The sequence below is a fragment of the Lathyrus oleraceus genome, chromosome 3, assembly GCF_024323335.1.
Source record: "Lathyrus oleraceus cultivar Zhongwan6 chromosome 3, CAAS_Psat_ZW6_1.0, whole genome shotgun sequence".
Taxonomy (NCBI): domain Eukaryota; kingdom Viridiplantae; phylum Streptophyta; class Magnoliopsida; order Fabales; family Fabaceae; genus Lathyrus; species Lathyrus oleraceus.
Window position 1 is genome coordinate 189,009,186 of NC_066581.1, and position 7,574 is coordinate 189,016,759.

At 38.1% G+C, this 7,574-nt stretch overlaps 1 non-coding gene across 1 annotated transcript; it reads right to left on the reverse strand.

The window, feature by feature from the left end:
• Window positions 1-6,438: 6,438 nt before the first annotated feature.
• On the reverse strand, window positions 6,439-6,545 carry LOC127134168 (small nucleolar RNA R71). The gene has a single exon (XR_007807927.1). It is a non-coding gene; the product is annotated as a small nucleolar RNA R71 (small nucleolar RNA).
• Between the last annotated feature and the right edge of the window lie 1,029 nt (window positions 6,546-7,574).

The window sequence follows — 7,574 nt, forward strand, 5'->3', positions numbered from 1 at the left end:
TCGCCTGATAAAGAGGACATGCACTCTACTGATCGCATCATAAGAAACCTAGTTACTAGGACACTGAATGAAGAGCATGGAGTTAAGGACATTTTTACCCCTCTGTCCATAAGGGACCCCTCACCTGAGGAAGAAGGGTCTGAGGAAGAAGATGACATGTTGGTCAATCTTGTGAAAACAAGTGTAGCTAATAGACTGAGAAAAAAGAAGAGTATGGCTGAGATAAGGACAGGTAGGAAGGAGAAAAGGGTTGCTGGTATAGGTCCCTCCAAGACTTGGAGTAAAGTAGAGGTCAGGAAGATGAAGGAGAGTGAGAGTTCTGAATCTGATGAGGATGTCCAATATGATGTCTCAGACATTTCCCCTGTTAAAAGGAAGCCTGTAAAGAAGTCTCCAAACAAAGTGGCTGCTGTTCATCTTGACAATATCTCGTTTCACGTGGAAGGTGGTGCTGCCAAATGGAAGTTTGTGACTCAAAGAAGGGTAGCAGTAGAAAGAGAATTGGGAAAAGAAGCAAGTGAAGTAAAGGAAGTCATGGAGTTAATTAAGACAGTTGGTCTTATGAAAACTGTGACTGCTCTGCCTCAGTGCTATGAGGGGTTAGTCAAAGAATTTATTGTGAACATCCCTGAGGAGATATATGAAAGAAGCAACAGGGAGGGTTGTAAAGTTTTTATAAGAGGTAAGTGTGTGAGACTTTCACCTACTATCATCAACAAGTTCCTAGGGAGAGGAACTGATGAAGGAGTAGATATAGAGACCACAGACAATGAGGTCTGTAGAATTATTACAGCTGGCCCAGTTAAGGAATGGCCTAGTAGGAAACACCTTTCTGTTAGTAAACTAACTGTCAAGTATGCCATCTTGCATAAGATTGGTTATGCAAATTGGGTACCTACTAATCACATTTCTACCATCTCCATTACTCTTGGGAGGATCATTCATGCCATTGGAACTAAGATAAACTATAATTTTGGAAAGTTTGTGTTTGATCAAACCATCAGACATGCCTCCACCAATGTTGTAAAGTTGCCCATTGCATTCCCATCTATCATTTGTGGGATCATCCTGAGTCAACAACCAGGAATCCTGAGTACAAATGATATTCCAAGTAGGAGAAAAACCCCTCTGTTCATTCATTATAAGTTGTTTGAGGGAAGTCATGTCAATGATGTCATGACATCTGCCAGAAGGAAGTCTACAGCTAAAGGAAGCTTGATTGACCAACTGAAAGAGACCTGCAAGGAATTGGACAATGGTATAAGGGTGGCCAAGGTCAGAAAAGAAGCTTTAAAAGTTCTTATCTGTAACCTGGAGAAGGAAGAAGAAAAGGATGGGAAGGAATCAAATACAAGATCAAAATCCCAATCCAATGGAAGTTCTGGAAGCTCAGAAGGTTCTGAAGGTACAGGTGAAGACACAAGTGAAGGTGAAGATGATTCTTCTTCTTCTGATTAATGGTCCCTGACTAAATTGAAGACTTGGAGGGGTGCTGGAAGGTGTGGTGGAAGTTGTTGCTGATTGGAAGGCTGTTGTCTTGTTTGGTTTTTGTTTTTGTATTTTGTGGCAGTCCTCTTGATGCCTGTTATGTAATATTTAGGGCTCTTAATGAGTTCCCTGGATTTGTTCATTATTCCAGCTATCATAGTTGTGTTTAATGATGTTGTGTACTTCCTGAATATTATGTTTTAACATGCTTAATGTTATAAAATCAATTTTAACTTTCTCTGCTAGGCTAATAGACATTTATTTTGTCTGATTGGTCACCTTTGGTCAATTTTGACTAAAAATGGGGAGAAGTGCTTGATATGGAAGTTGGATGTGGCTGAACAGAAGTACATCTATTATTGAAAGAGGTGCATAGGTGCTGATGTTGAAGCAGATGTCAGTATGACATTCTGGCTGGTACAGGTGCTGGAGTTACAGTAGCTGTTATATTTGATGCATGCACAAATTTAGGGGGAGAAGAAGTACCCTGGTGCATTGTGCATTTGTGTGTCTTACTAGTTGCATCCATAACTAGTAATTCTGTTGATTGTTGCACAGATTGAGGGGGAGGAGAAGTACCCTTGTGCATGTGTGGATTACTAGTAGCCATAGCTAGTAATTGTTTTGCTTCTGCTGCTAATTAAACTACTGTTATATGGTTTAAACTGCTGATAGTTTGCCTTGTGAACAAAAAGGACAGATATATGTTTTAGCCAAAATTTGCCAAAGGGGGAGTTTGTTGATTCTAAGTGTTGGCAGCAATTTTGGTAAAACAAAGAGTGTTCACAAGATGTCTTGTGTGATGTCTTAACATAAGATATCCTATGTACCTGCTGGAGTTAAAGAACATATGCAAGCAGGATTGTTTCAGAATGCCACATAAAATGACAAGGCTTCTGATATTGGTTGTACCTGCTGGAGCTTAACTGGAAGACATGTTCATGCAGGATTGTTTCAGATGACATACACAATGTCATGGTATCTGATATGGCTGTACCTGATTTAAAAGGAAATTGGATTATGCAGGATTTTTTCAGATGTCAGACCCGATGTCATGACATCCTGTACACAGAACATTCAGTATGAATGTCTGGTGTTTTGTGATTGCATAATTAATGGCAATCATTGGTTGATTGAAGATATGGCTAGCTGGCGCATTCTATCAGGGATTTCAACCAAATTTACTTATTTTCCAGGGAGATCTATACAACTGTTATAAAAAAATTTGATTGGAAAATATATTTAGGGTTTTCAAGATGTTCAATGTTTCTATAAAAAGGGACTCAGAAAACCTGATTGTACACACAACCAAGACTGAGCGAAATTTAGAGAGAGAGCTAGGGTTTGTGTCTGTAGGTCATTCAAGTCATCCATTGATGATTGAATTGGACTGATTTGTCTTCTTGATCAAAGCTTTGAAGCAAGATCAAGAGTGTGTCTTCTTGATTGAAACTGTGAAGTAAAATCAAGAGTTTGTAATTGAAAAGTATTTTCTTTTCACAAGGGATTGTAGTTTAAGATCACGGGTTTGTGATTGTAAGGGAAGTGAGTGGGTTCTCATATCTAAGAGTGCTTAGGTAGAAGTTGCACGGGTAGAGATTAGGTGAGAAAGACTGTAACTTGTTGAAGTGTACGGATAGTCTTTGAACTAATTCTATTTTAGTGGATTTCCTTCCTGGCTTGGTAGCCCCCAGACGTAGGTGAGTTGCACCGAACTGGGTTAACAATTTCTTGTGTGATTTGCTTTACAATTCTGTTTATTTATCCATTGTGTATTAACAGATATTAGTGTCGTGACATTACCTTCAACATCTTATATCTGATACCAGAATTTCAATATCTTTGTTTCTCTTCATTTACTTTATTATTTTGTCTATGTCTTTTTGATTCATGACAAAGGGGGAGAAAACATAACGTATCAAAGTCAAAGAATTAATATTTATTTTGATATCTAAATTCCTTAATTAAAAATCCAAACATTGATTAATGTTTTCTGCTAACAACTACTTCGAAAAAGAGTTTGTTAAGTGTTTTACAGGATTATATCTCAAGAATCAGAATGGCTATAATCAAACATCTGAAGTTGTCATGAAGTATCAAAGATCGGAATATAAGTTACCAATTTCTGATGAAATGGTCTTCTATTTGAGTTTGTACACCTTCATGCTGATGATTGAATATCATATTCAAGGAACTAATATTCATGTTATGAACCTAGAACATTTAGTACTTAGCATCAAAGTGTTTCTGAAAAGTTCTTTTTGAAAATCATGGAATTGGAATCCAACTATAAGGAAGAATTTCTTCTATAGTAATCAGACTTGAAAAGTCAAGGTTCTTATAAGAAAACCAACTCGTTCAAGAAGATAACCAACTCTAAAGTTTCTTCAAAAGAACTCAACAAAGCTTCTGAAGTGAAACTTATCACAATGATATTGTTATCAAATCAGTGCTCTGGACAACATCAATCAACTTCTGAAGATAAACCAGATTTTGACAGAAAATTCACTCTGGTATTTTAAAAAGGTTAATCAGGAAATTGTTCTTTCATTCTAATTTTATCTTTATAGGATTATACATCTCAAGGGGAGCTTTGTGCTTGAATTTCTCTGTGATTACCCTGTACAAAATTGTTCATCGAAATACATATTTTATCATCATAAAAAAAGGGGAGATTGTTAGAACCAGATTTGGTTATGCATCTATACCTTGAGTTTTGATAATAACTGATAACGCGAAAATACATCGTATGTTTGCCTTGATTTACACTCAAAAATCGTAACACTTTCATTTATATTCCGATTATTCCGCAAGTGTTTGAGTTATTTTTGCAGGTATTTCAATCCCCATCTTAAATAAGCAAAGTATAGAAAAGGAAGGAAAAGAAGAAGAAACATAAGAGAAAGCAGTAGAAAAACAGAAAAACAGGGGACACAAAAATTGTAGATGTAACGACCGGCACGCCTAGCCTGTGACGACCGGCACAAGCCCATCACGAACGTCACGCGGCCAAAATCAGCGCCTTGAAACAGTCAACAGAAGTGAGCCAATATGCCTAAATTCTCGTTCCACGGCCACTTTCCCATGAATTCCTCACTCAACCAAGTCATCCTTGTTTCTCTCAACTGCCATGACCTAATGGCGGATATAAAAAGACAAAAGTTGGAAACCTACGGGGACGCTTAATTTTTCTCTGCAATTTATTTTCTACAGCAATTCTGCTTTCTAATATTATTTTTCTTCAGCAACATTGTTTCCTCTACCGCAATTTAGTTACCGTTCCGTTTAGAGTTTCCATTTTCCCTTTCCCTTTCCATTTTTCATTTAGCCAAAGTAGTAGTTTCCTACACTGGGGAACTACTGCAATTTATTTAATTTAGTTTAAGCAGTTATTTCGAAGAGGCAACATCCTACCGACCTGTGGAGGACTGCTCAAGTACTTCAAGATTCGGCGTATTTTATTAATCCAATTTCCAGGTTTTTATTCAATTGTTATTGCTTTATTATTATTGTAATCATGTCTATATTATTGTTGATCTGTTTATGTTCGTTTGTGGTTGCGTTGTTTAACATGTCTGGCTAAACTATCGATATCGGTATGTAACAATTTAATTAGACGGGATTTAATAATAATCGGTGAAAAACTTCTTGTCTCAAACAATCTTTTTGGCTGTGGTTTTTAATTTAAATTTAATTAACTTTGTCACAAGAGTGAGAAGCTATTTAATACGATTTTGCCACGAGAGTGGGAAATTAACTAAGGTGAGAACCGACAATCGCGAGAGCGTGAGGATCGAATTGGATAGTAAAAACTAGGCATTGATTTTAAAAACGGTGAGAGCACTTTAAAAGCAATTAGAACTTATCTATTTTCAAAAAGTATTTTTAACTTCAAATGGGACAACGAGAGCGTACATTCTGACTTAAAGGTATAGTCTGAATCAACAATCACGAGAGTGTGAGATAAAGCCTTTTAAATAAGTATTTTCTACTGAAATATATTTGGTACTTAAATTATATACCGATGACTTATCGAATCCCTGACGATTAATGCATTGCATACTGATATCCTCCTATTAATATTTTCTTAGAACTCAACTTCTCTTAGATTTAATTTTCTTTAACCAAACTTCTAAAAATCATTCCCTTAACTAAACATAGTAACATCAGTAGCATTAGTTTGACCATCGGTCCCTCTGGGTTCGATATCTTTTAAAACTAAAACGACTCGACTGTGCACTTGCAGTCAAGTACCCGATAGACTATATTCTATATACAGTCATGAGACGTATCAAGTTTTTGGCGCTGTTGTCGGGGACCTGATTTAGTCAAATAGTGTGATTCTTTCATTGCACGGTATAGAATAAGGTTAAAAAAACTAATCTCCTTTCCCTTATTTCCCCCGATTGTATGCCAAGTACTCGCTTACAAGGCGATAACTTAGCACCGCCAATCGCTGAATTAGAGTGTTTCTTATATATAAGACGCCGAATACTAGAGTACCAACAAAGGTACAATACTCATGATATCTTCTTTCCTACTGTTAAACCAGTCAAAAAACCAACCATGGCTGCAGTAGGACCACATAATCGTCCTCTTAAGTTCTACGCTACCCCGTCCCAACAAGAACCTCACAACAGCATTGCTTCCCCTGCTATCAATCGAAACGATTTCGAGTTGAAACCCTCATTATTATCAGTCGTCCAACATCAATTTGCTGGAAATCCTACAGACGACCCTGATGAACATTTGACCAAGTTTGTGCAGTACGCAGACACTGTGAAGGCGAATGGTGTATCTCAAGATGCGATAAGACTACGCCTCTTTCCTTTCTCACTAAGAGACAGAGCTTGGGCTTGGTTGCAATCCTTGCCATCCAACTCAATTAAAACATGGGAAGAACTGAAGAACGTTTTCTTATCCCGATATTTTTCGCCGAGCAAAATTGATATGCTGAGAGCTCAAATCAACGGATTTCGATAAAAAGATGTAGACTCTCTCTACGACGTGTGGGAGAGATACAAAGACATGATGAGGATATGTCCACATCACGGTCTCAAAGACTGGGTGATCATTCACACATTTTACAATAGGCTTCTATATAACACAAGACTGACAGTAGACGCTGCCGCAGGTGGTGCACTTATGGACAAGCCATACAACGAAGCTTATCAACTCATTGAAAACATGGCCCAAAATCATTACCAATGGGGAGGTGAAATAACTCCAGTAGAAAAGTCCCAAACAAAAAGTGGAATGTACGAAATCAGTAGCCTTGACCATGTCCATGCTAAGGTAGATGCCCTTGTTCAAAAGTTAGATAACTTGACCATACCACCCGCAACCACCGTAGCTGCCGTGACTCCAAACTGTGAGTTATGTGGAACCCCTGGATACACTGCACCATAATGTCAGATATTAGCAGGAGTCCCAACCGATCAAGTGAATTACGCACAAGGAAATCCTTATTTGAATACCTACAACCCAGGTTGGAAAAACCATCCTAACTTTTCGTATAAGAATAACAACGCCCTGTATGCACCTGGCCAAGCACTCGTTGTTCCGCCTGGATATTAAAAGCCAACTAATAATGCTCCTAACATGCCTAGGAAGTCAAACCTTGAACTAATGATGGAAATCTTCATAGCTACCCAAGCTCAGACAAACAAAGACTTCTTGAACCAAAACATACATACTAGTGAGAAACTTACACAACTAGCGAGCAAAGTAGACGCCTTAGCCACCCATAACAAAATGCTTGAAACGCAAATTTCACAAGTGGCTCAACAACAAGCATCTACTGCCACTCCCGATGGAACATTTCCTGGACAGCCGCAACCTAATCCAAAAGGACATGCAAATTCCGTTATACTGAGGAGTGGAAAAGAAATAGACGGACCCGTAGATCCAAGACTCCAAAATCCTGCCATGTACCAAAAACCAGACAAAACCACAACTAAGGAGGTAAGTGAACCGAAGGAGAAGGAAGATAATACCCCGAGAGGCCGAAGAGAAATAAAAACCTTATGTGCCTCCACCACCTTATAAACCACCCATTCCGTATCCTCAAAGACTCGCAAGTTCTA